General features: G+C 40.0%; 1 pseudogene; it reads left to right on the forward strand.

Annotated features, from left to right (window-relative positions):
* The first annotated feature begins 24926 nt into the window (after positions 1-24926).
* On the forward strand, positions 24927-26696 carry LOC132505050 (protein POF1B-like; annotated as a pseudogene).
* The last annotated feature ends 208 nt before the right edge of the window (positions 26697-26904 follow it).

Raw genomic sequence — 26904 nt, forward strand, 5'->3', positions numbered from 1 at the left:
ATAAGCTGTTGCCTGGGGAGGAGGAGGAGTGGCAAGGGTGAATCACAAGGAAACTTTTATGGGTGTTTGAGGTATTCCTCATCTTGATTATCTTGCTGATAAGTTCACAAGTGTGAAATGTCCAATGCCCACAAAACTTGTCAAATTGTACACCTTAAATATGTACAGTTTATTGTATGTCAATTATACCTCAATAAAGCTGTTAAAAAATTTATAAAGATGAAGCTTCTGTGTGTGATGAGAAAGGGAGAACTAATGGAGTAGAGGCAGTGGGAGGAGATGAGGGCTCAGAAAGACTCATGATTCTTATCCCAGTTGGGGTGAGTCTGGGAAAGTGAAATAGCAGGGAGGAAACTGGAGCCTGGAATAAGGCCCTGTGCCCCACACCCCTCTCTCTCTCCCTTTCTTGATTCTCCTTCTATGTTGTCACATGGACTTTGGGAATTGTCCTTGGTGCTTTGTCTCTACCTTAGCTGTGGAGCTGGACCATTCCCTTTCCCACAGCTCTGGGATTTCTTTCCACCCATTTTCCATCTGCGTGCTCTTGTTTTTCATGATTACTATTGAGGGGTTCCCTTTTGGAAGCATGATAGAAATCAATATTTTTCAAAAGTATTTTGAATATATTTTATCCCGGTTAGTTTAGATATATGATGATTTCCTAACCTAGTGCCTAACATGTAATGGACACTCAAAAGTCTTTGTGAAACGAGTTAATAAGAATTACGATTCACATTTTCCTCGAGAAAACCAGCTGGAAGAAGGGAAGTGGTGCCCCAAGTCACAGCCAGTGAACGAGGGAGCATCCGGGTCTGACTCCACACCAGGGTCCCACTGGGGCCTCTCTTGGGGGTGACAATTCTGGAGGACCCTAGGTGTGATGAACAGAATCTGGACCTCAGTAGGGCTTGGGGCAGAGACCCACATGGGCAGGTGGTGGAATGAGCCCACTGATAGCCATGCATCTTGTCTGGTGGATCAGAGGGTTCTGGGCTCAGAGGGTGAGTTGTACCCAGAAGGCCCAAAACTCAGGAGTTAAATCAGCCTGATCCTGACTTAGAGGAGACATGGGTATGATAATAACAGCCAACAGTTATTAAATCTTTACATCGTGCCAGGTATTTATAGGCATTGTCTCATTGAATCCTCCAAACAAAGAGGTGGGTCCCAGGATTAGTTGCATTTTGGCTCATGGATGTTTGATTTGTATCGTTGCACAGGGCCCAAAGCTTAGACAGGCCTCATGCTTGCCTTAATGCTCTACTGCTGCTGTCTTAAAATTCTTAATACTTTTTTTTAACGTCTTTATTGGAGTATAATTGCTTTACAATGGTGTGTTAGTTTCTGCTTTATAACAAAGTGAATCAGTTATACATATACATATGTTCCCATATCTCTTCCCTCTTGCATCTCCCTCCCTCCCACCCTCCCTATCCCACCCCCCCAGGTGGTCACAAAGCACCGAGCTGATCTCCCTGTGCTATGCGGCTGCTTCCCACCAGCTATCTATTTTACGTTTGGTAGTGGATATATATGTCCATGCCACTCTCTCACATTGTCACAGCTTACCCTTCCCCCTCCCCATGTCCTCAAGTCCATTCTCTAGTAGGTCTGTGTCTTTATTCCCGTCTTACCCCTAGGTTCTTCATGCCCTTTTATTTATTTTAATTTTTTATTTAATTATTTTTTTCCTTAGATTCCATATATATGTGTTAGCATACAGTATTTGTTTTTCTCTTTCTGACTTACTTCACTCTGTATGACAGACTCTAGGTCCATCCACCTCACTACAAATATCTCAATTTCGTTTCTTTTTATGGCTGAGTCATATATCTTGAGAAAACCATAATTCAAAGAGTCATGTACAAAAATGTTCATTGCAGCTCTTAATACTTTTTGAACAAAGGACCTGTACTTTTATTTTTCACAAGGCTGGGCAAATTATGTAGCTGGTCCTGGGCTGAGCCTCACCATTTTTATATTTAATACAGTACCCCTAGAGAAAGGCCCCAAAGAGCAGTTCTTTGTAGATAGGCATACAAGTGTCTGAGCCAGAACCTGGCGGTATGAGCCCAGAGCCTGGGAGCTTAACATCCCTGTGCTGCCCAAGAAGTTCTGCTTCTCTCAACACTTGGTCTGCACTCTGCTGGGATCAGGAAAGTTCTCAGCTCTCCCCTCCCCCTCCACATTGGTGGGGTCAAGCCCTTCCTGGCACCTCTCTGTGGGATCAGCCAGGGGTGGATCCTGTTCTGTCCCAGATCCTACTCACCCCAGAGGACAAGGAGCAGTGCCAGCAGCCAGGAGCGGGGAGATGAATGAGCCAGGCGGGTAAGGGTGGGCATCACTGGGGGCAAAGTGTGCCTCCCGTGGTCTCCTAGACTGGCCACCATTCCGTTCTCTGATCGGTGTTGGAGTCTGAAGTGAGATCTCTGGGCAAGGCTTTTTCTGCTTCTCATGGCCAAGGCTACTTGGAGAAATATTTTCACTACAGAAAGACAAGGCTGCTGGTGTAAGAGGAAGAAGCTGGGTGAAGAAGTTTCCGGCTTTCGTGTCTGAGCAGTAGTTCCTGTAATCACTCTGTCAAAGACTTGACCTTTTCCAGACCCTGTCCTTGGCATCCTGGAAGGGAGATGAGCATGGCTGTCATAGTGTGCCCTCAAGTCAGCCTGACTTTGGATCAAGAATCAGGTCTGCCTCTTCCTGGCTGTGTGACATTTCAAAGTCACTTGTCATCTTTGAGCCTTTGTTGCCTCATTTGCAAAATGGGGACAGTAACAATCCCTTCCTAAGAAAGGTGTTGCAGGAATGATACATGTGTGTGAGGGCTTAGCATAATGTAAAGGCTAAACATATTAGCCATCATTATTCATAATATGTAGGAAATAGAGGAGGTGATATTTGCTTAAGAAGGATTTATTATAAAGCAAGCTTCCCAGAGGTCTCCTTTTAACATTGCAGGGTGACACACACTCTCTTCCTAATTGTGTAATCTTGGGCAACTTTCTAAACCTCCATTTTCTGGGGTCCAAATGTAACACACTCAGATTGTGCAAAAATCTGTGTTTTGTGGCACCTTAATTTTCTGTAATTGATCTAAACTTCCTTGGGACCCCCCCAGCCCCATCATGCTACCTATCAGGAAGGAAAAGATTAAGTGTGCTAATTAATTCCAGGCTTTTCCAGGTCTGACAGCCTCTTTAGCTGCACTGTTTGGATTCAAATCTTGGCTTTACACGGATCTGGCTGTGTGACCCCAGGACAATCACTGATCCGTAAAATAAAAATAAAAATATGCTTGCAAGTATGGGGTGGAGAAAGCACTGTATATGCTGCCATCATTCTCTCTTAGGTTAACTCAGTCTTTTCTAGAAAATAAAAGAAGCTCAAGTTTTCAGTGCTTCCCTTCTTCTTTCCTAATGCAGATGGTCCTGGGTGCAGAGGAAGCTGAAGTTTCTTTCTGGGGTAGAATAGTGGGCCTTGGGTTTGAAAACTGTCTTGGGGTCTGGGTCTGTCTTGGAGGTTGGTCTAGTTTCATCCCTGAGCACTTTTCACTGGGTCTGTCAAGGTGTGGCTGGTCCTGTATGGCCTTTGGGACCTTTCATTGGCACCACTGCTAAATTGCATTGCTTCCTCTACTTGTTCTCCTGTTGAGGAGGCCCATCTATTGGAACCTCTTTGAACAGATCACAGGCCTAGAAAATTCCACCAGACCCTCAGGACCTCCATGTCATCCTCACAGGGGAACTTTTGAATCAGCCACTTATCTGTGTGAATTCCATTCTCAGCTATTTCTTTCATTCTCAAGTTTTTTAAAATTAGTTTAATTTATTTTAATAGGTAAGGCATTGTATTGGTTAGCTACTTCTGAGTAACAAATCATACCAAAAATGTTGTGACTTAAAACAATAACCATTTATTTAACTTGTGATTCTGTGGGTTGATAATTTCATCTGGGCTCAGCTCCATTGTTCTTCATATCTCTGCTGATTTTTGACTGGTATTGCCATGCATTCGAGATCTGCATCAGGTTGGCTAAACTGCTTTGCTACTGGGGTTGGCTGACTGTTGCCTGGGCCACCTCAGTTTTCCTCCATATGATCGCTCATTCTCCAGGAGGCTAGTCTGGGCTTGCGCAATTGAGAGGGACAGTTTTGAGAAACAGCAGAAGTTCTAAGGTACAATGTCACTTCTGCCACATTCTTTTGGCCAAAGGAAGTCACAAGACCAGACCAGATTCAAGGGATGGAAAATAGACTTCACCTCTTAATAAGAGGAGCTGCAAAATCAGATCGCAAAGGGCATGGATACAGGGAGGGGGTAAAGAATTATATGTATTTTTGTAATTTACCACAGGCATCCATGGGGTTCAAAATTCACATGATTTAAAGTCTCCTTCATAGGGCTCCCTAATATTACGTTCCCTAGGGTTAACCATGGTTGCAAGTTTCTGGAGATATTCGGTTCCCTCACTATTTCTGATCTGTTGCTCAGATGTCAGGTTGAACATGGCCCCTTGTGTGGTCTGTGGCACCCTAGGAAGGTTCCTGGACACCCTAAGAAGCCAGGTAAATCCCTTCTTCCCTAGGATTTCTAAATACACTTGGGGTTTGTATACGCCATTCTCACCACACCCCAGAGTTTTGACCCCAGGGTATGGTTGCCAGGACCCTAGCATCTCAACTCCTGCTCTTCCTCCCCCTTACTTGCCACCCTCATCAAATCATAGGGAAGACACCCCCTTCTTTCTTTCCTAACCTCAACTGTCTTCTGAGCAGATGGTCTTCTTTGTTTTGGCTGGAATCCCTTTGGCCCCCTCATTGAGGCAACAAGTCTTAGGCTCCATCTTTGATAAGGGACAGAGCTGCACAGGAAGGACTGGACTACTGTGAGGAGGAAAAATGCACAAGGAAGTATATAAAAAATATTAAACTTGTCCCTTCACCATAAAAAGGATGCCATATGATTAGCATGTGGGGCACTGGCTCCCAGTAATTTCTCAGTATCTAGGAGCAGTGATTCTCCTCCAGGTTTAGTGGACTTGGTACTTGGTTGTTGCAGGAATGGTGGTGTCTATTACTAGCTTGTGGAGTTAGTCTAAATTGTTTTCAACAGGGGCAACTGAGGTATATATAAAACACAAGTCCACACTTAACATTGACTTTTTGCTCTCTGCAAAAACGGAACTTTGTAAAACAACAGCTTCTTCATTGTTTACCACAAAATGGAAAACCCAGTAAGCAAATCTAGGGAAAATATTCAACCTCATCAGCAAAAACAAACAAAAAACAAACAAAAAAAAATTAAAAAACAGCACTGGTGTTTTTGTAATCAACATTTATCTCCATTCCTTTCTCTGTTCTCCTCTTTATCAGAGGAGCTAAACCCTGGGGACCACATTTTTCAGAACTCCTTGGCAGGTTTGCTTGGGATTCAGTTCTACTGAGGAGAGATGCTTGCATTAGATTTGGAAGGTGAAAGAGAAGGATAGGCATGATTGCCCCTCTAGAAATGGAGAGGGGAAGATGTGTGGGCATCAGAAGGTGACAAATGTGAGGTTTTGCAGTGGCCCCCACCATAAATCTTCCATAAATCACTTGTAAATCGCAGGCAGCTGTGACCACTGGTGGTGGGTTCCTATGAATATTGCAGATTCTTGGTTCTTCCAAAACTAGGAATAAACTAGGGAGCTAAAGCAGTGAGGATGTCCAGTGTTCTGTATGCAACAAATCTCCCAGTTTCCATGAGAATAAAGCAGGATTGCATGGCTTTTTTTCTTTTTTTGACCTGAACTTGAATTCATCTAGCATCATTTCAGCCATTTTCTTTTTCTTCCTTCCTTCCTTCCTTCCTTCCTTCCTTCCTTCCTTCCTTCCTTCCTTCCTTCCTTCCTTCCTTCCTTTCTTTCTTCTTTCTTTCTTTCTCCCTCTCTGTCTCACTCTCTGTCTCTCTTTCATTTTTTGGCTGGGCCACGTTGCATGTGGGATCTTAGTTCCCTGATCAGGGATCGAACCCATGTCCCCTGCATTGGAACAGCAGAGTCTTAACCACTGGACCGCCAGGGAAGCCCATTCTCTTTATTTAGAAGAGCATTTGGTGTCTCATTAATACTGAAGCCTCTAGGTCCTTGAACCTGACTCTCTGCTGTTTGCAACTTGTCCTGTCCTGTGGCTTGATTCTCCTTTTTTGTCTATTTTTTCTTATTTTATGTCAAATCCCATGACATGTTTGTTGGTATTGCTTTAATTTTTGTTGAGGTATGACTTACAGAGTAGTGTATGTAAAGGAACAAAAATGTAGCTCACTGAAATTTTAGATTTTTAAAATTTCTGTATAGACGCATGTAATCACCACCTCAAGATATTGAGTTTTTTTTAAAAAAATAATTTATTTATGGCTGTGTTGGATCTTCGTTGTTGCATGCGGGCTTTCTCTAATTGTGGCGAGCGGGGGCTACTCTTTGTCGCAGTGCGTGGGCATCTCATTGCGGTGGCTTCTCTTGTTGTGGAGCACGGGCTCTAGGTGAGCGGGCTTCAGTAGTTGTGGCACTCAGGCTCAGTAGTTGTGGCTTGCGGGCTCTAGAGCACAGGCTCAGTAGCTGTGGCGCACAGGCTTAGTTGCTCTGCAGCATATGGGATCTTCCCGGACCAGGGCTTGAACCCGTGTCCCCTATATTGACAGGTGGATTCTTAACCACTATGCCACCAGGGAAGTCCCCTGCTCCTTTCTATTCAATCTCTGACTCCATAGGCAGCCACCAATCTATTTTCTGTCACCATAGATTGGTTTTGCTGATTCTTGAATTTCACATAAGTAGAATTATACGATGACTGGTGTCTGGCTTCTTTCACCCATCTTAAAGGGTTCTTTTGTGGATTATTTTTCTTTATTGTGGTTAAAAATATCTCCTACCAAGAAATCTACCATCTTAACCCTTTTAAAATGTACAATTCAGTAGTGTCAAATATATTTACATTGCTGGGCAACAGATAACAGAAAATTTTCATCTAGCAAAACTGAAACTATACCCACTAAACATTAACTATCCAGCCTTGTCCATGGCAACTGCCTTTCTACTTATTGTTTCTATGATTTTGACTACTTTAGATACTTAATATGAGTGGAGTCATGCAGTATTTTTCCTTTTGTGGCTGGGTAATTTTGCTTAGCATATTGTTCTCTAGCTTCAACCAAGTTGTAGCATGTGATGGGATTTCCTTCTTTTTATGGCTGAATAATATTCCATTGTATGGACATACCACATTTTATTTATCCATTTATCTGTTGATGGACATTTGGGTTGCTTATCTCTTGCTTATTGAGAATAATGCTGTGATGAACATGAACACGCAAATATCTCTTCAAGATCCCGCTTTGAATTCTTTTGGATATATACTGGAGGTGAGATCGTTGGATCATATAATAGTTCTCTTTTTAACATCTTTATTGAAGTATAATTGCTTTACAATGGTGTGTTAGTTTCTGCTTTATAGCAGTGAATCAGCTATACATATACATATATCCCCATATCTCCTCCCTCTTGTGTCTCCCTCTCATCCTCCCTATCCCACCCCTCTAGGTGGTCACAAAGCACCGAGCTGATCTCCCTGTTCTGTGCAGCTGCTTCCCACTAGCTATCTATTTTACATTTGGTAGTGTATATATGTCAATGCTACTCTTTCACTTTGTCCCAGCTTACCCTTCCCCCTCCCTGTGTCCTCAAGTCCATTCTCTACGTCTGTGTCTTTATTCCTGTCCTACCTCTATGTTCTTCAGAACCTTTTTTTTTTTTAGATTCCCTATATATGTGTTAGTATACGATATTTGTTTTTCTCTTTCTGACTTACTTCACTCTGTATGACAGACTCATGTTTAAATTTTTTGAGAAACTTCCATACTATTTTCCATTCCCACCCACAGTGACCAAGGGTTCCCATCTCTCCACATCCTTGTCAGCACTTGTTATTTTTTGTTCTTTTAATAGTCACCATCCTAATGGATGTGAGATGATATCTCATTGTGGTTTTAAAAATTTAATTGAGTTTTTAATTGAGATATAGTTGACATCTAACATTATATTAGTTTAAGGTGTACAACACAATTATTTGACATTTGTATATTGAGAACTTTTAAGATTCACTCTCAGCAACTTTCAAATATTCAGTAGAGTATTATTAACCATAGTCACCATGCTGTACATTACATCCCCATGACTTACTTATTTTATAACTGGAAGTTAGGGCATTTTGACCTCCTTCACCTATTTTGTCTCCTGCCCCCACAGGTTCTGGCAACCACCAATCTGTTCTCTGTATCTGTGAGCTTGTTTGTTTTAGATTACATATTGTGAGATCATACAATATTTGTCCTTCTCTGTCCAACTTATCTCACTCAGCATAATGTCCTTAAGATCCACCCATATTGTCACACATGGCAAGGTTTCATTCTTTCTTATGGCTGAAAGATATTCCAATGTACATATACACTGCATTTTCTTTATGCATTCATCTGTCAATGGACGCTTAAGACGTTTCCATATTTTGCCTATTGTAAATAATGCTGCAGTGAACATGGGGTGCATACATCTTTTTGAGTTAGTGTTGTCATTTTCTTCAGATAAATACCCTGAAGTGGAATTGCTGGATCATATGGCATATCTATTTTTAATTTTTTGAAGATCAATACTGATTTTCATAGAGGTTGCACCAATTTACATTCCCACCAACAGAACACAAAGATTCCCTTTTTTCCACATCCTCTTCAACATTTGTTACTTTTTGTCTTTTTTATAATAGCCATTCTAACAGGTGTGAGATGATATTTCATTGTGGATTTGACTTGAATTTCCCTGATGGCTAGTGATGTTGAGCACATTTTCATGTGCCTATTGGCTGTCTGTATGTCTTCTTTGGAAAAATGTTTATTCAGATCTTCTGCCCATTTTTAAATTGGGTTGTTTGTTTTTTTGATGTTGAGTTGTATGAATTCTTTATATATTTTGGATATTAACCCCTTATAAGATATATGATTTGCAAATATTTTCTCCCATTTAGTAGGTTGTCTTTTAATTTTGTTGATAGTTTCCTTTGCTGTGCAGAAGCTTTTTAGTTTGATATAGTCCCACTTGTTTATTTTTGCTTTTGTCGCCTTTGCTTTCTGGTGTCAGTTTCAAAAAAAAAAATCATCACCCAAACTGCTGTCAGGAAGCTTGTAGCCTGTTTTCTTCTAGGAGTTTTATGAGTTCAGGTCTTACATTAAAGTCTTTAATCCATTTTCAGTTAATTTTTGTGTATGGTGTATTATAGTGGTTAGTTTCATTCTTTTGCCTGTGACTGTCAGTTTTCCCAAAACCATTTATTGAAGAGACCATCCTTTTCTCATTGTATGTTCTTGGCCTCTTTGTTGTAAATTAATTGATCATATATTTGTGGTTTATTTCTGGGCTGTCTATTCTGTTTCATTGTTCTATGTGTATTTATGCCAATATGATGTTGTTTTGATTACTATAGCTTTGTTAATATAGTTTGAAATGAGGAGTGTGATGCTTCCAGCTTTGTTCTTCTTTCTCAAGATTGTTTAGGCTGTTCGAGGTTTTTGTGGTTCCATACAAATTTTAGGATTGCTTGTTCTATTTCTGTGAAAATTACCATTGGAATTTTGATGGGAATTGAATTGAATCTATAGATTGCTTTGGGTAGTGTGGACATCTCATAGTGGTTTTAATTTGCATTTCTGCTTAGTGATTTTAAGCATCTTTTCATATGCTTGTTGGCCATTTGTATTTCTTCATTTGGAGAATTGTTTATTCAAGTCTTTTGCCCATTTTTGATCAAGTTATTTTTGTTGTAGTTGTTGAGTTGTAGAATTTTCTAGATATTAACCCCTTAGCTGATATATGATTTGCAAATATTTTCTCCCTTTCTGTAGGTTGCCTTTTTACCTTGTTGATTGTTTTCTTTGATGCATAGAAATATTAAAGTTTGATGTAGTCCCATTTGTCAATTTTCACGTTTGCTGCCTTGGCTTTGGGGTCATATCCAAAAAATCATTGCCAAACTTAATGTCATGAAAATTTCCCCTATATTTTCCTCTAGAATTTTTACACTTTTAAGACTTAAATTTAGATCTTTAATCCATTTTTGGGGGTTAATTTTTGTATATGATTGTAAGGTAAGGGTTCAACTTCATTCTTTTGCATGTAGGTATCCAGTTTCCCCAACACCATTTACAAAATCTATTATTATTTCCCCACTGAGTGATCTTGGCATGCTTGTTGAAAATAATTTGGCTATATATGGAAAGGTTTATTTTTGGGGTCTCTATTCTATTCTACTGTTATATATCTACATCTACATCTATCTATATCTATATTTATGCCAGTACCACACTGTCTTGAATATTACTGCTTTGTTGTATGTTTTGATATCAGGAAGTGTGAGGTCTCCAATTTTATTATTCATTTTCAAGATTGTTTTGGCTACCAGGATCCTTTGAGATTCCATGTGAATTTTAGGATATTTTTCTATTTCTGCAAAAAAGGTCTTTGGAATGTTGATAGGAATTGCATTCAATCTGTAGATTGCCTTGGGTACTATGAATATTTCAACAATATTAAGTCTTTCAATCATGAGCATGGAATGTCTTTCCATTTATTTATATCTTGTTTGATTTCTTTTAGCAAAGTGTTATAGTTTTCACTGAATGGGTCTTTTACCTCCATGGTTAAGTTTATTCTTAAGCATTTTATTCTTTTTGATGCTATAGTAAATGGGATTATTTTCTTTATTTCCTTTTTGGATTGGTCATTGTTAGTTTATAGAGGCACAACTGATTATCATATGTTGATTTTGTATCCTGAGACTTTGCTGAACTCATTTATTAGCTATAAAGCTTGTGTGTGTGTAATCTTTTAAAATTAATTAATTAATTAATTAATTTTTGGCTGTGTTGGGTCTTCGTTTCTGTGCGAGGGCTTTCTCTAGTTGTGGCAAGCGGGGGCCACTCTTCATCACAGCTCACGGGCCTCTCACTATTGTGGCCTCTCTTGTTGCGGAGCACAGGCTCCAGACGCGCAGGGTCAGTAGTTGTGGCTCACGGGCCTAGTTGCTCCGCGGCATGTGGGATCTTCCCAGACCAGGGCTCAAACCCGTGTCCCCTCCATTGGCAGGCAGATTCTCAACCACTGCACCACGAGGGAGGCCCATATGTGTAATCTTTAGTGCTTTCTGCATATGATTGCATTTCATCTGAAAATAGAGATAATTTTACTTCTCTCCAACTTGGATGCCTTTTATTTCTTTTCTTGTCTAATTGATCTTCTAGTACTATGTTGAATAGTAGTGGCAAGAGTTGTTATCTTTGTTCCTGACCTTAGAGGAAAAGTTTTCAGTCTTTCACCATTGAGTATGATGTTAGCTGTCAGCTTTTCCTGTAAGGCTTTTATTATGTTGAGGTAATCTCCCTCTATTCCTAGTTTGTTGAGTGTGTTTATCATGAAAGGATGTTGAATTTTGTAAGACGCTTTTTCTGTCTCAATTAAGATAATCATGTGGTTTTTGTTCTTCATTTTGTTATTATGGTGTGTTACATTGATTGGTTTTTATATGTTGAACCATCCTTGCATTCCATTTATAAATCTCACTTGTTCATGGTATATAATCATTTTAATGTGCATTGAATTTGATTTGCTAGTATTTCTTGAAGATTTTTGCATGACCATCATCAGGGATACTGGTCTGTAGTTTTCTTTTCTTGAGTCTTTGTCTTTTTTAATATCAGAGTAATGCTGAAGTTTGAAGTATTTCTTCCTCTTCAATTTTTGGAAACCCTGGGGAGGATTGGTATTCATTCTTCTCTAAATTTTTTGTAGAATTCCCCAGTGATGCCATCTGGTTATGGGATTTTCTTTTTTGGAAGGTTTTTGATTACTGCTTCATTCTCCTTACTTATTATAGGGAAATTCAGATTTTTATTTCTTCATGATTCAGTCTTGTTATGCTGTATGTTTCTAGAAATTTATCTATTTCTTGTAGGTCATCCAATTCACTGACATATAATTGCTATATTAGTCTCTTTTTAATTTCCATGACATTTATTGTAGTGTTCCTTCTTTCATTTCTAATTATGGTTATTTAAGTATTTTATCTTTTTTCTTAGGTGGTCTAGTATTGGTATATTGATTTTGATGATCTTTAGAAAGATTAATTCTTGGTTTTATTGATTTTTTCCATTGTTTTCTATTGCATTTATCTCTGCTCTAATTTTTACTATTTCTTTCTTCTCCTAATTTTGGGTTGAGTTTGTTCTTCTTTTATAGTTCCTTAGGCATAAAGTTAGGTTGTTGATTTGAAATATTTCTTCTTTTTTAATGCAAATGTTTACAACTATAAACTTGCCTCTTAGTACTGATCCCATAAGATTTGGTATGTTGTGTTTTCATTTTCATTTGTCTCCAGATATTTTAAAATTCTTCTTTGATCCATTGCTTGCTTAAGAATGAATTATTTAATTTCCGCACATTTGTGGATTTTCCTGTTTTCTTCTGCTATTGATTTCTAGTTTATTACATTGTGATCAGAGAAGATATTTGTATGAATTAAATCTTCTTAAATTTGTTAAACTTGTTTTGTGGCCTAACTTGTGGTCTAACTTAGGGAAGGTTTCATGTGTGCTGGAGAAGATGGTGTATTCTACCATTGGGTGGAGTGCTCTGAATATGTCTGTTAGGTTCAATTGATCCTTTGTTCTTTTGTCTGATTATTCTATCCATAAATGAAAGTGGGGTTTTGAAGTCTCATATTATTACTATGTTTCTGTCTATTTCTCCCTTCAGTTCTTCAATGTTTACCTCATATATATGGGAGTTGAAATGTTAGATGCATATGGATATACAACTGTTATATCTTCTTGGTGAACTAATATCCTTTTAGCATCATATAATGTCCTTCTTTGTTGCTTGTGGCATTTTTTTGGTCATAAAGTCTATTTTGTCTGATATGAGTATGGCCATCCCTACTCTGTTTAGACTCCTATGTATGTGGAATATCTTTTCTCTTACTTTCTCTTTTAATCTGTGTAGATCTTTAGATCTAAAGTGAAGCTCTTGGGACTTCCCTCGTACTCCAGTTGTTGGGGCTCCACGCTCCCAATGCAGGGGGTCCGGATTGGATCCCTGGTCAGGGAGCTGGATCCCGCATGCTGCAACTAAAAGATCCTGCATGTTGCAACTAAAAGGATCCTGCATGCCTCAGCTAAAGATCCCACATGCTACAATGAAGGTCTTGTGCATGACAGTGAAGATCCTGCACACTGTAGCTCAGCCAAATTAAAAAAATAAAAAGTGAAGATCTTGTAGATGGAATATAGTTGGATCCTTTTTTTTTTAAACATATCTGGTCAATCTATGTCTTTTAATTAGGTGTTTAATCCATTTACATTTAGAGTTGTTACTGATATGTAGTTACTACTACTGCCATTAAAATTTCTTTCCTGTATGTCTCATAGCTTTATTGACCATCCATTCTTCCCTTGCTGCTTTATTTGTGTTTTGTTGATTTGTTTCATTATGTATTTTGATTTTCTTCTCATTTACCTTTGTGTGTATTATATATTTTTTATGGTTACCATTGTAACTATATAACATGTCTTGAAGTTGACCTATATTTTAAACCAATAACAACTTACCTTTAATTACGTATAAAAATGTTACTTCTTTACCTCTCTGTCCCCTGTTTTATGTTATTGATGGCACAAATTATCTCTTTTTGTATTGTGCATTTATTAATACAGATTTATGATTATTTTAATCCTCTTGTTTAAAAATTCCATGCCACTTTTACACACCTACATGGCAATACTACAGGATTCTGTATTTCTCTATACATTTACCTTTATCAGGGAGTTATATTGTTCTTCATTGTACTTTTGCTTCAACTTGAAGTACTTTTTTCAGCATTTTCTTGTAGAACAAGTCTACTGTTGATGAACAACATCAGCTTTTGTTTATCTTTGAAACTCTTAATTTATCCTTCTTTTTGAAGTATAATTTGGCTCAGTATAGTATTCTTTTTTAAAATTTTAATAACAAAGTTTATTTAATTCAATATATCCAAAATATTATCACCTCAACTTGTAATAAATATGATTATTAATAAGATATGTTACATTTTTTACTCCTATGATATCTTTGAAATCTGGTGTGTATTTTACACTTACATCTCAATTTATTTTATTTTATTTTTAAATTAATTTTTATTGGAGTATAGTTGATTTAAAATGTTGTGTTAGTTGCTGCTGTACAGCAAAGTGAATCTGCTATATGTATACATATATACCCTCTTTTTTTGGATTTCCTTCCCATTTAGGTCACCACAGAGCACTGAGTAGAGTTCCCTGTGTTATGCAGCAGGTTCTCATTAGTTATCTATTTCATACATAGTGTATATATGTCAATCCCATTCTCCCAATTCATCCCATCCCCCCCCCCTCTGGTATCCATACGTCTGTTCTCTACATCTGTATCTCTATTTCTGCTTTGCAAATAAGTTTATCCATATCATTTTTCTACATTCCACATATAAGCAATATTATGCAATATTTGCTTTTCTCTTTCTGACTTACTTCACTCTGTATGACAGTCTGTAGGTCTATCCATGTCTCTGCAAATTGCACAGTTTCATTCCAGTTTATGGCTGAGTAATATTCCACTGTATATATGTACCACATCTTCTTTATCCATTCTTCTGTTGATGGACATTTAAGTTGCTTCCATGTCCTGGCTATTGTAAATAGTGCTGCAGTGAACATTGGGGTGTATGTATCTTTTTGAATTATGGTTTTCTCTGGATATATGCCCAGGAGTGGGATTGTGGGGTCATATGGTATAGTATATAGTATAGTATATAGAATACATATAGTATAGTATTCTTGATTGAAAATTTTTTTCAGCTCTTTGAACATATCATTCTCCTCACTTCTAGCCTACAAAGTTTCTGCTGAGAAATTCACTGATAGTCTAACAGGAACACATTGCTTTTTCTCTTGCTGCTTTCTAGATTCTATATTTTTCTGTGATATTTGACAGTTTGATTATGGTGTGTCTCAGTGTGTGTCTCTTTGGATGTATCCTGACTAGAGTTCTCTGTGATTCTTGAATTTGTATGTCCATTTACTTCCTCAGATTTGGGAAGTTTTTGGCCATTATTTCTTGAAATAGGCTGTCTGCCCCATTCTCACATTCTTCTCCTTCTCAGACTCCCATACGTGTATGTTGTTCCACTTGATGTTGTCCCATAAGTTTTTTAGAATCTCTTCACTTTTAATTCTTTTTTCTTTTTGCTCCTCTGACTTGGTAATGTAGAAACTATTGTATTCAAGTTCACTGATTCTTTCTTCTGCCTGGCAAGTCAGCTGTTGATTGTCTAAGTGAAAGTTTCAATTCAGTTATTGTATTCTTCAGTTCCAGAATTTATTCTTTTCTTTTTCTGATTTTTTTATTGGAGTATAATTGCTTTAAAATTTTGTGCTCGTTTCTGCTGTACAATGAATTGAATCAGCTATATGTATACCTATATCATCTCCCTCTTGGACCTCTCTCCAACACCCCACCCCATCCCTCCATCTAGGTTGTCACAGAGCACTGAGCTGTGCTCCCTGTGCTATACAGCAGGTTCCCACTAGTTATCTATTTTACACATGGTAGTGTATTTGTGTCAAATCTAATCTCCCAATTCGTCCCACCTTCCCCTTCCCCACCATGTCCACATGTCCTTTCTCTATCTCTATGTTTCTATTCCTGCCCTGCAAATAGGTTCATCTGTACCATTATTCTAGATTGCACATATATACATTAATAAACGATATTTGTTTTTCTCTTTCTGGCTTACTTCACTCTGCATGACAGACTCTAGGTCCATCCACATCTCTACAAATGACCCAATTTCGTTCCTTTTTAAATGCAGCACATGGGCTTTATCTAGTCGTGGTGAGCAGGAGTTACTCTTTGTTGTGGTGTGCAGGCTTCTCATTGCGGTGACTTCTTTTGTTGCAGAGCATGGCCTCTAGGCACCCGGGCTTCAGTAGTTGTGGCACACGGGCCCAGTAGTTGCGGCTCATGGGCTCTAGAGTTCAGGCTCAGTAGTTGTGGTGCATGGGTTCAGTTGCTCCACAGCATGTGGGATCTTCCTGGACCAGGGCTTGAACCCGTGTCCCCTACATTGTCAGGCAGATTCTTAACCACTGCACCACCAGGGAAGCCCTCATTCCTTTTTACGGCTGAGTAATATTCCATTGTATATATGTACCACATCTTCTTTATCCATTTATCTATCATTGGACGTTTAGGTTGTTTCCATGTCCCGGCTATTGTAAACAGTGCTGCAATTAACATTGGGGTACATGTGTTCTTTTGAATTATGGTTTTCTCAGGGTATATACCCAGTAGTGGGATTGCTGGGTCATATGGTAGTTCTATTTTTAGCTTTCTAAGGAACCTCCATACTGTTCTCCATAGTGACTGTATCAATTTACATTGTCACCAACAGTGCAAAAGTGTTCCCTTTTCTCCACACCCTCTCCAGCATTTATTGTTTGTAGAATTTTTGATGATGGCCATTCTGACTGGTGTGAGGTGATACCTCATTGTGGTTTTGATTTGCATTTCTCTAATAATTAGTGATGTTGAGCATCTTTTCATGTGCCTCTTGGCCATCTGTATGTCTTCTTTGGTGAAATGCCTATTTAGGTCTTCCACCCATTTTTTAATAGGGCTTTTTTTTTGATATTGAGCTCCATGAGCTGTTTGTATATTTTGGAGATTAATCCTTTGTCTGTTGCCCCATTTGCAAATATTTTCTCCCATTCTGAGGCTTGTCTTCTTGTCTTATTTATGGTTTCCTTTGCTGTGCAAAGGCTTTGAAGTTTCATTAGGTCCCATTCATTTATTTTTGTCTTTATTTTCATTACTCCTGGAGGTGGATCAAAAAAGGTTTTGCTGTGATTTATGTCAAAGAGTGTTCTGCCTATGTTTTCCTCTAAGAATTTTATAGTGTCCAGACTTACATTTAGGCATTTAATACATTTGGAGTTTATTTTTTTGTGTATGGTATTAGGTAGTATTCTAATTTCATTCTTATTTGTTTATTTATTATTGGCTGCATTGGGTCTTTGTTGCTGTGCATGGGCTTCCTCTAGTTGTGGCAAGTGGGGGTTACTCTTCATTGCAGTGTGTGGGCTTCTCATTGTGGTGGCTTCTCTTGTTGTGGAGCATGGGCTCTAGATGTGCAGGCTTCAGTAGTTGTGGCACACAGGCTCAGTAGTTGTGGCACTTGGGCTTAGTTGATCCACAGCATGTGGGATCTTACTGGACCAGGGCTCGATCCCGTGTCCCCTGCATTGCATAGCGGGTTCTTAACCCCTGTGCCACCAGGGAAGCCCCTAATTTCATTCTTTTACATGTAGCTGTCCAGTTTTCCAAACACTACTTATTGAAGAGGCTGTCTTTTCTCCGTTGTATGTTCTTGCCTCCTTTTTCATAAGTTAGGTGACCATATGTGCATGGATTTATCTCTGGGCTTTCTAACCTGTTCCATTGATTTATATTTCTGTTTTTGTGCCAGTACCATACTGTCTTGATTACTGTAGCTTTGTAGTATAGTCTGAAGTCAGGGAGTCTGATTCCTCCAGCTCTGTTTTTCGTTCTCAAGATTGCTTTTTCTATTCAATGTCTTTTGTGTTTCTATACAAATTGTAAAATTTTTTGTTCTAATTCTGTGAAGAATGCCATTGGTAGTTTGATAGGGATTGCGTTGAATCTGTAGATTGCTTTGGGTAGTATAGTCATTTTCACAATATTGATTCTTCCAATCCAAGAACATGGTATATTTTTCCATCTGTTTATGTCATCTTTGATTTCTTTCATCAGTGTTTTATAGTTTTCTGAATACAAGTCTTTTGCCTCCTTAGGTAGGTTTATTCCTAGGTATTTTATTCTTTTTGTTGTGATGGTAAATGGGATTGTTGCCTTAATTTCTCTTTCTGATTTTTCATTGTCTGTGTTTAGGAATGCAAGAGATTTCTGTGCATTAATTTTGTATCCTGCAACCTTACCAGATTCATTGATTAGTTCTAGTAGTTTTCTGGTGGCATCTTTAGGATTTTCTATGTATAATATCATGTCATCTGCAAACAGTGATAGTTTTCCTTTTCTTTTCCAGTTTGGATTCCTTTTATTTTTTTCTCCTTCTCTGATTGTCATGGTTAGGACTTTCTAAACTATGTTGAATAAGAGTGGTGATAGGGGACATCCTTGTCTTGTTCTTGATTTTAATCCAAATGCTTTCAGTTTTTCACCATTGAGAGTGATGTTTGCTGTGGGTTTTTCATATATAGTCTTTATTATGTTGAGGTAAGTTCCCTCTATGCCCACTTTCTGGAGAGTTTTTATCATAAATGGGTGTTTTGGGTTTGTTTTTGTGGGCCTTTTTCTTCTGTTTCCCGCCTGGAGTAGTTCCTTTAGCACTTGTTGTAAAGTTTGTTTGGTGGTGCTGAATTCTCTTAGCTTTTGCTTGTCTGTAAAGTTTTTGATTTCTTTGTCGAATCTGAATGATATCCTTGCTGGGTAGAGTAATCTTGATTGTAGGTTTTTCTCTTTCATCACTTTAAGTATATCCTGCCACTCCCTTCTGGCCTGAAGAGTTTCTCTGAATAATCAGCTGATAACCTTATGGGGATTCCTTTTTATGTTATGTTTTGCTTTTCCCTTGCTGCTTTTAATATTTTTCTTTGAATTTAATTTTTGTTAGTTTGATTAATATGTGTCTTGGTGTGTTTCTCCTAGGGTTTATCCTGTATGGGACTCTCTGTGCTTCCTGGACTTGGGTGACTATTTCCTTCCCCATGTTAGGGAAGTTTCCCACTATAATCTCTTTGAATATTTTCTCAGACCTTTTCTTTTTCTCTTCTTCTTCTGGGACCCCTATAATTCGAATGTTGGTGTGTTTAGTGTTGTCTCAGAAGTGTCTGAGAATGTCTTCAATTCTTTTCATTCTTTTTTGTTTATTCTGCTCCTTAGCCGTTATTTCTACCATCCTGTCTTCCAGCTCACTTATTCATTCTTCTACTTTAGTTATTCTGTTATTGATTCCTTCTAGTGTATTTTTCACTTCAGTTATTGTGTTGTTCATGTCTGTTTGTTTGTTCTTTAGTTCTTCTAGATCTTTGTTAAACATTTCTTGTATTTTTTTGATCTGTGCCTCCATTCTATTTCTGGGATTCTGGATCATCTTTACAATCATTAGTCTGAATTCTTTTTCAGGTAGGTTGTCTATTTCTTCATTTATTTGGTCTTGTAGGTTTTTACCTGGCTCCTTCATCTATGACATATTTTTTTGTCATCTCATTTTTTTTTTGATAGGTGGGATTGTGTTCCTGTCTTACTGGTTGTTTGGCCTGGGGCTTCCAGCACTGGAGTTCATAGGCTGTTGGGTAGAGCTGGGTCTTGGTACCAGGATGAGGACCTCTGGGAGACCTCGTTCCGATGAATCTTCCCTGGAGTCTGAGGTTCTCTGTTAGTCCAGTGGTTCAGACTTGGAGCTCCCACTGCAGGAGCTCAGGCCCGACCCCCAGATCATGAACCAAGTTCCTGCAAGCTGCATGGGGTGGCAAAAAAAAAAAAAAAAAAAAAAAAGAGGAGAAGAACAATAACAAAGAGTGAAAAATAAAATAAGGTTAGAAAACTAACAGATACATTAGAAAAAATAAAAATATAAAAATATAGATGAAACAACAACTGGAAGGTAAAACAGAACAGCAATAGCAAAAAAGAGTTGGAATAATAAGAAAGGTGAAAAAAGCCTTGACAGTGGGGAGGCAGGGTTTAGGCAGGGGCAGAGTTTAGGTAGTTGGCGGGGCCTATGCTTAAGACACACGGGGCCAGAAAAGGCTCTGGGGTGGTGGGCGGTGGGGCTTAGGCTTAATGCAGCAGGAGGGGCCCAGGAGTGCCTGTGGCCTTGGAGGGCAGAGGACCAGGTTCAGGATCCCAGCAGGCTCCCTGGGCCCGAGTGGGCAGGGAAACACTAGGCACGTTCTGCCTGATCCTCTGATCTTGGAGGGTCCCTCCCTGTTGGCCTCTCCTCTTCTTCCGGTCCTCCCTCCTATGATCCTAGGACCCTGGTCACCGGAGGGCGCCTTGGAATGTGGAGGACCTGGCTGGGCACCCCAGCAGGCTTCCTGGGGCCTGATTGGGCAGCAGAAATGCTAGGCAAATTCCCCTGGATCCACCTAGCCTCCAAGGGTCCCTACAGGTGTAGGAACCCCTCCCATCTCCCAACCGCCCCTCAGAGGTGCTGGTCCTGTCCAGCCTCCACTTCTCTTCCCCCGTCACTCCCCCACCACGTCCTTCCTGGTCGCTCAGGGCTTCCTCCCATCTCCTTGGGTGTCGAGTTCCCCCACCAGTGTCCGGCAAACTCCGCATCCTCCCACGCTGCCATCTTGACTCCGCCTCTCTAGAATTTATTCTTTCCTTCTATATAGTTTCTATTTCTTTGTTTATAGTCTCACTTTGCTCATGCATAATTTTCCTGATTTCATTTAGTTGCCTATTTGTGCCCTCTTTTAATTCATTGAGCATCCTTATTATGATTATTTTGAATTCTTAGTTTGGTAATTCATAAATCTATGTTTCTTTAGGATTGGTGTCTGGAGATTTAATTTGTTTCCTTGAATAGGTTATGTTTCCCTCTTTCTTTTTATGTCTTGTTATCTTCTGGTGACACACTGGAATTTGAACTCAGCTACCTATCCCATCTTTGCAGTCTGCTGTCCTACATGAAGGCCCTTTTCCAATCACCCTTCAGAGCCATTCTAGGTACATCATTAAATTATACTTCTTTTTCTACCTCGTTTCCCATTCAACACAGATGAGCAGTTACCAGTGTATAGCACAGTGACACAGACTTCCTTTGTCTGGGATTTGGACATTGGAACTAATCTCTTTGTCTTCCTATCTGGATCTACCTTTCACCCCAGGTCCTCTGTAGCCAAGTCCTATGCTCCTCCTAAAGTTGGAAATCTCTCACTCTGCTTTTATACCCCAGATTGAGGTTGGGCTCAGTCTAGGTCTCCTATCAGTGAGGGAGCAAGTTCCCTACAGTGTGGTTTTATGTGATGCTGTTGATTTGTGGGGTGCTGCTTCCCAGGCATTGACTAGGCATTGTTCCACCATCCTGAGAAGCAACACTTCCCTCAGGCACCCTGAACTCCTAGATTGCAAATATGTCATTTTGTCCATTGTGGAGTTGGGTTTTCCAGACTAAATATTTTTAGGCCTGCTTTTGACATACCCATGTATATAATGGTTTTGTTTTTATTGAATGTTCAGAGGTCATCTTTTTAGCAGCAGAATCTAGGAAACACCTAAACTCTATGAGTGTGTGTATCTTTATGTGTATTTGTGTGTGTGTGTGTGAGAGAGACAGAGAGAGAGAGAGAGAGCGAGTGAGAGAGAGAGAGAGAGAGAGAGAGAGAGAGAGAGAGAGAGAGGAGAGAGAGGCTATATCTAAAATAGGATAGCAAATTTATTTTACTGTTGTCTTATGAGGATTAAATAAAATGACAAAGTGTCTGGCAATCATCAATACTGCATGCCAAGCTTTATCCAGGGTGCTGAATGAGACTCTATCACTGTGGCTGGATCATCTACACAGGATGTGCAGAACAGATGGTCCAAGACTAGTTCTATCATCAGTAGCCCAACACCTACTGAGACAGTATATAAAAGGAGGCTGCGTGAAGAACCATATGAGAGATTAGAGTAGGGATTTCTTTAGAGCATGGATTGTGGAAATGCTTAGGGGAAGGAAGAGGAGTTCACCCCACCTCAGGTTGACTGAGGGGTTTTAGGAGGACCCTTAAGCTGGACATGTGTCCCTGGAAGTTTCACTCTTTCACACCCAAACAAGTGTAGGTGAGGGGCTGGCTGGCTGCTTGAACTGCAGCTTGTAGTTCCCTGGGGGGATATCTCAGAGGGAATCACAACAGTGCTATTTGAAAAAATTATATTTGGACTTCTCCACCCACTACTGGCTGCCACTGTGTCACTGAAGGGGAAAAATGGAAAGGAAAATGGTTAGGAAGTTCTCTTCCCTGTTCCCTCTTTCTCAGTCTTGGGGGATCCAGAGACAGCAGAGAGAGGAAGAATGAATGGAAGAGAAGTTGGGAAATGGTGAAAAAGCCTACTCATCACTCAGCACCACACAGGTTTCCCACTTGGGGCTGGTCTATCTGTGGGAGTGGAAACTACTGAATGAGAGATTGCAATTTTTATAATCTGAATAATATGTAATGACTATTACCCATTGGGGGGATGATTTGTTAGATCTTATTTGAAAGGTTATTGTGAGGGAGAATGAAGTGGCTTTCTCCTTGAACCCTACTGAGTCCAGTATGTCCAATAAATTTGTTACAGTAACAGGAACAAAAAGGGAGTCTGTTTAAGAGGTTTGGGTAAAATTCACCTGGATAGAGGCGGGGAAAAGTCATTTGTGTAGACTCTCCCTGTCTACCTTTATCTTGATCTGCAATGTCAGAGACCTCTGGGTTTAGCTCCCCAACACTCCTGTTCTGTCCTGCATCCTACTCACAGGGCCATCCTGGGAGTAGGGTCCACAGTAGCGGCAACCAGGGGCAGTGATGTGGGTTGCCTGGATGTGGCCAGCCATGGTACCTGGAATCCCATGTTCTGATAACCAGAAGATTTACCCTGAGAAAGGAGCAAGGGCAGGACAGTGCCTGGGGCCAGAGACTAGACAGGAAAGGATTTCAGCCCTACCCCTCACAGGAGGTGAAGTAAAGGGCTGCTTCTTCCCAGCCTTCCCCCCCTGGAAACTAGGCGAAGGCACATGACAATATCCCACGTCAGAAAATTGCCTTTCTGGGCTTCCCTGGTGGCGCAGTAGTTGAGAGTCCGCCTGCCGATGCAGGGGACACGGGTTCGTGCCCCAGTCCGGGAAGATCCCACATGCCGTGGAGCGGCTGGGCCCGTGAGCCATGGCCGCTAAGCCTGCGCGTCCGGAGCCTGTGCTCCGCAACGGGAGAGGCCACAACAGTGAGAGGCCCGCGTACCGCAAAAAAAAAAAGAAAATTGCCTTTCTGCCACAAGAGAAATGACAGAAGTTGGTGAGCCCTAGATTTGAGTCTAGAACTATCTCATTGTCAAGCCTTCCTTACTGTCAAGTACTCATCGCTGTCTTCCCAAAAGAATGATTTTCCTAAACGTTGTGGTTTCCTAGAAACTTCTAGTCACAGATCATGGGATAAGCTGGAGGAGCTGGCAGGACCAGGGAACTTTCTCTGCAGTCCTAGACTGAGGATTCTCTCTTCTTTTCCTCCCATTCTGTCTCCTGCCTTCTTTTTACCCTTCTCTGCATTCCTTCTTTCACCTACTCAGCATGAAAGACTGTAGTGTAGTCATTCATTCATTCACTCCACAAGTATTGAGCACCCACTATGTACCAGGTTCTTGGTGCTTAGGAATTACCAGTGGACCAAACAGACAAAACTCGCTGCCTTCTTGGAGTTTACATTTTAGGGAGTAGGGGGAAAGGCAAGCCATACATAATAAATAATAAATAAAGCAGATAGGTAAATGATGGAGTGTGTTAGAAAGTGATAAGTCCTATGAAAAAAGCATAGAGAAAGGAAAAGGAGTTGAGGTGAGCCCATGGGAGTCCAGGTAAGGACTTTGTAGTTTTCTCTCAGTGAGGAGGGCAGCTATTGCAAGGTTTTGAGCAGAGGAGGGACAGGATCAGGCTTTTGTTTAAAAGTGTCCCCTGCTGGCTCTATTGAGAATGGATGAGGCAAGGACAGAAGCAGGGAGACCAGTGAGGCGCTAATTGCAACAATCTAGAAATGAGGGTTGTGGGTGAATCTAAGCAGTGGAGATGGAGAGACATGGCTGGATTCTGGATGTGTTTTAAGGTAGAATCAACAAAATTTCTGATAGGAAGTATGCGGGATGAGAGACAAGAGGAGTCAAGGATGCCTCCTAGATTTTTGGTCAAACACCTGGACGAAGGGGGTTCCCAATTACTGAAATGGGGAAGCCTATGGGTGTAGCAGCTTTTAGGGGGATGAGAAGGTCAGTTTTGAAATATTAAATTTGCTTTCTAAGTGGAGCTACTGAGTAGGTAGTTAGTTATAATATTTAAGACAGAGGTCCCAGACGGAAGAATAACTTTAGGAGTTCTTGGGTTATCAATGGTATTTAAGGTCACTGACCTAGACAAGAGGATCAAAGGAGAGTATATGGTCATTAAGAGTGAGGGAGTTTGAACTAGACTGCCTGGGTTCAAATCCCAGTCAGTCACTTACCATTTACGTGAACTAGGGCAAGTTACTGAAACTTTGTGTCCCTCAGCTGTGAAATGAAGATAGTTATTGGCCACACTGCATCTGCTCTTTGTGAAGACAAAGAATTCATACGTGTAAAGCATTCAAAACAAAATCTGGCACACAATAAGCTCCCAGTACATGTTAGCTGGTTATTGGTTTTATAACAGATATGAGTTTTTCCATTACAAAAGAATGTCACTATTTTTAAAAAATATTGGAAATAATTTCAATATTAAAGACAGCCTGCAAGTATAGTACAAAGAACTATTTTTTTCAGAAACATCTGTGAATAAATAGTTGACACTTTGCCTTATCATCCCTAAATATTTGCGTGTATTTCCTACAAATAAGGACATTCTCTTGCATTGTCACAATACCTTCCAAATCAGGAACACTGAAATATTACTATCATCTTATCTTCAGATCCCCTCCTAGTTTTGCCAATTGTCCCAAGATGTCTTTTGGGATCCAGTTTTGGCCAGACCTGCTTCTGCTGCTGTCACGGAGAGCATCTGAGGAGAACTTTGCTGACCACTGAGAAGATGATGAACTCAAGCTATTGGAGTGAGATGAGCAGCAGCAGCTGTGGGACTCAGCAGTCCCCAGAGGTGCTGCAGTGCCAGCCCCAGAATTACCACTCCTACCATCAGTCAAGCCAAGCCCAGCAGCCTCCAGAGAAAATGTTGTGTATGAGTGACTGAGGACTTACAGTGGGCCCATGAACAAGGTGGTTCAGGAGTTGGACCCCATCAGCTCATGGGAAGTGCTCTCCCCTCTCAAAACTACCTCCCCCTACAAAAGCTTGGTTTGGAGTGACCGTTCCCAGGAACTTCATTCTCCAACTCTGAAAATATCTACTTGTGCCCCAAGCACTCTATGTACAACCCCAAATACTGAACAGGAGCTCCATTCTCCAACAGTGAGAGTCACTACATATCCACAGACCATTTTTAGGTGATATAGAGTGCAAAATCCTGAACAGGAACCACTGTCTCCATTCCTAAGAAGAGGCCATTTCTTTCCAGGAGATAATGTTATTTATGAAAAAACCATAAGAAAAGTGGAAAAGCTAAATATGGATCAGGAATGCTATCCTCAGGTTCAGCCATCATCACATTGTCCAACAGCCCCAGATCATCCACTCTCCACACTGTCAACAATCACATTCTAGCCAGCAAATCCAAACCATCACAGGAAGTGATTCAATTTCTACAAACACTGGAATTGAACTGTGTCATGGTGGCTCAAACCAGGCACATGAGCAGGTGATAATTCAGGATGATGGCCGTGAAAAATTGACCCCCAAGTATTTTGGAGAGTTGCTTGCTGATCTAAGCTGTAAAAATACAGACCTTATTAGAACATATGCAGAGAACTGGAGGAAGCAAACAGGACTTTGAGTCTACAGATGAGTCAGAAGACATTGAATCAGTGATTCCAAAAGGACTGTAAGAACTTACAAAACAGCAAATTCGCTGTATGCTGCAGATGAGGGGTGTGTCTGATAAATCACTACGGCTAGTGCTGTCCACATTCAGCAACATACAGGAGGAGTGAGGACATCTTCACAATGACTTGACATCCCTGGAAAATGACAAGATAAGATTTGAGAAAGACTTGGCATTCAAAGAAACTCAAATAAAAGAGTATGAAGAACTCTTGGCATCAGTGAGAGCAAATAATCACCAGCAGCAGCAAGGACTTCAAGACTCAACCTCAAAATGCCAAGCAAAGTGCCAAGCTTTGGAAGAAAACAATCTCTCTCTTCAGCGTATGTTATCAGACATAGAATATAGACTAAAAGAACTGGAATACTGTAAGCATAATTTAGAGCAAGAGAAGAAAAATCTTAGAATGCAAGTTTCTGAGACTTGCACAGGCCCAATGCTGCAGGCTTAAATGGATGAGATTGGCAACCATAACATGGAGATGGTAAAAAACATAAGAACGGAGAAAGAAGGAGAGATCCGCAAACTAAGGACTCAATTAAATCAGTACCAAAAAGATGTTTCAAGAAGAGAAGGAAGTTTCAGTGACTTCTAATTCAAGATTCATGATCTGACAAGCTTGCAGGAAGACAAGGATTCCCTTATAAAGTGTCAGTCAGAGGAACTCTCGAAATTGAGACAAGAAATATATTCATCTCATAACCGACCCTTCAGTGGTGGAAGGACAACTATTAACACTAGAAAGTACAGAACACAATACCCAATCCTAGGCCTCCTGTATAATGACTATGAATATATACCACCAGGGAGTGACACACAGACTATTGTGATTGAGAAATGGAAGACAAATGTACTTGTCCATGAATGAATCTCCAACTCAAAGGAATTCTTTTTGTGTCTTCACTAGTACTTTAATTGTTATTTTTCCATAACTAAAGCCAATCAATATTTTGAATCATGCTACTACTTAGCAAGTCTAATGGAATTAATTAGCTATAAAAATGACTTGTTTATCCAGCCATTTACAAGGCCTGACTCCTTTCTTTCACATTCTTGTATTCAGTATAGCAAC

This window comes from Lagenorhynchus albirostris, chromosome 15 (genome assembly GCF_949774975.1).
Source record: "Lagenorhynchus albirostris chromosome 15, mLagAlb1.1, whole genome shotgun sequence".
NCBI classification, from domain to species: Eukaryota; Metazoa; Chordata; class Mammalia; order Artiodactyla; family Delphinidae; genus Lagenorhynchus; species Lagenorhynchus albirostris.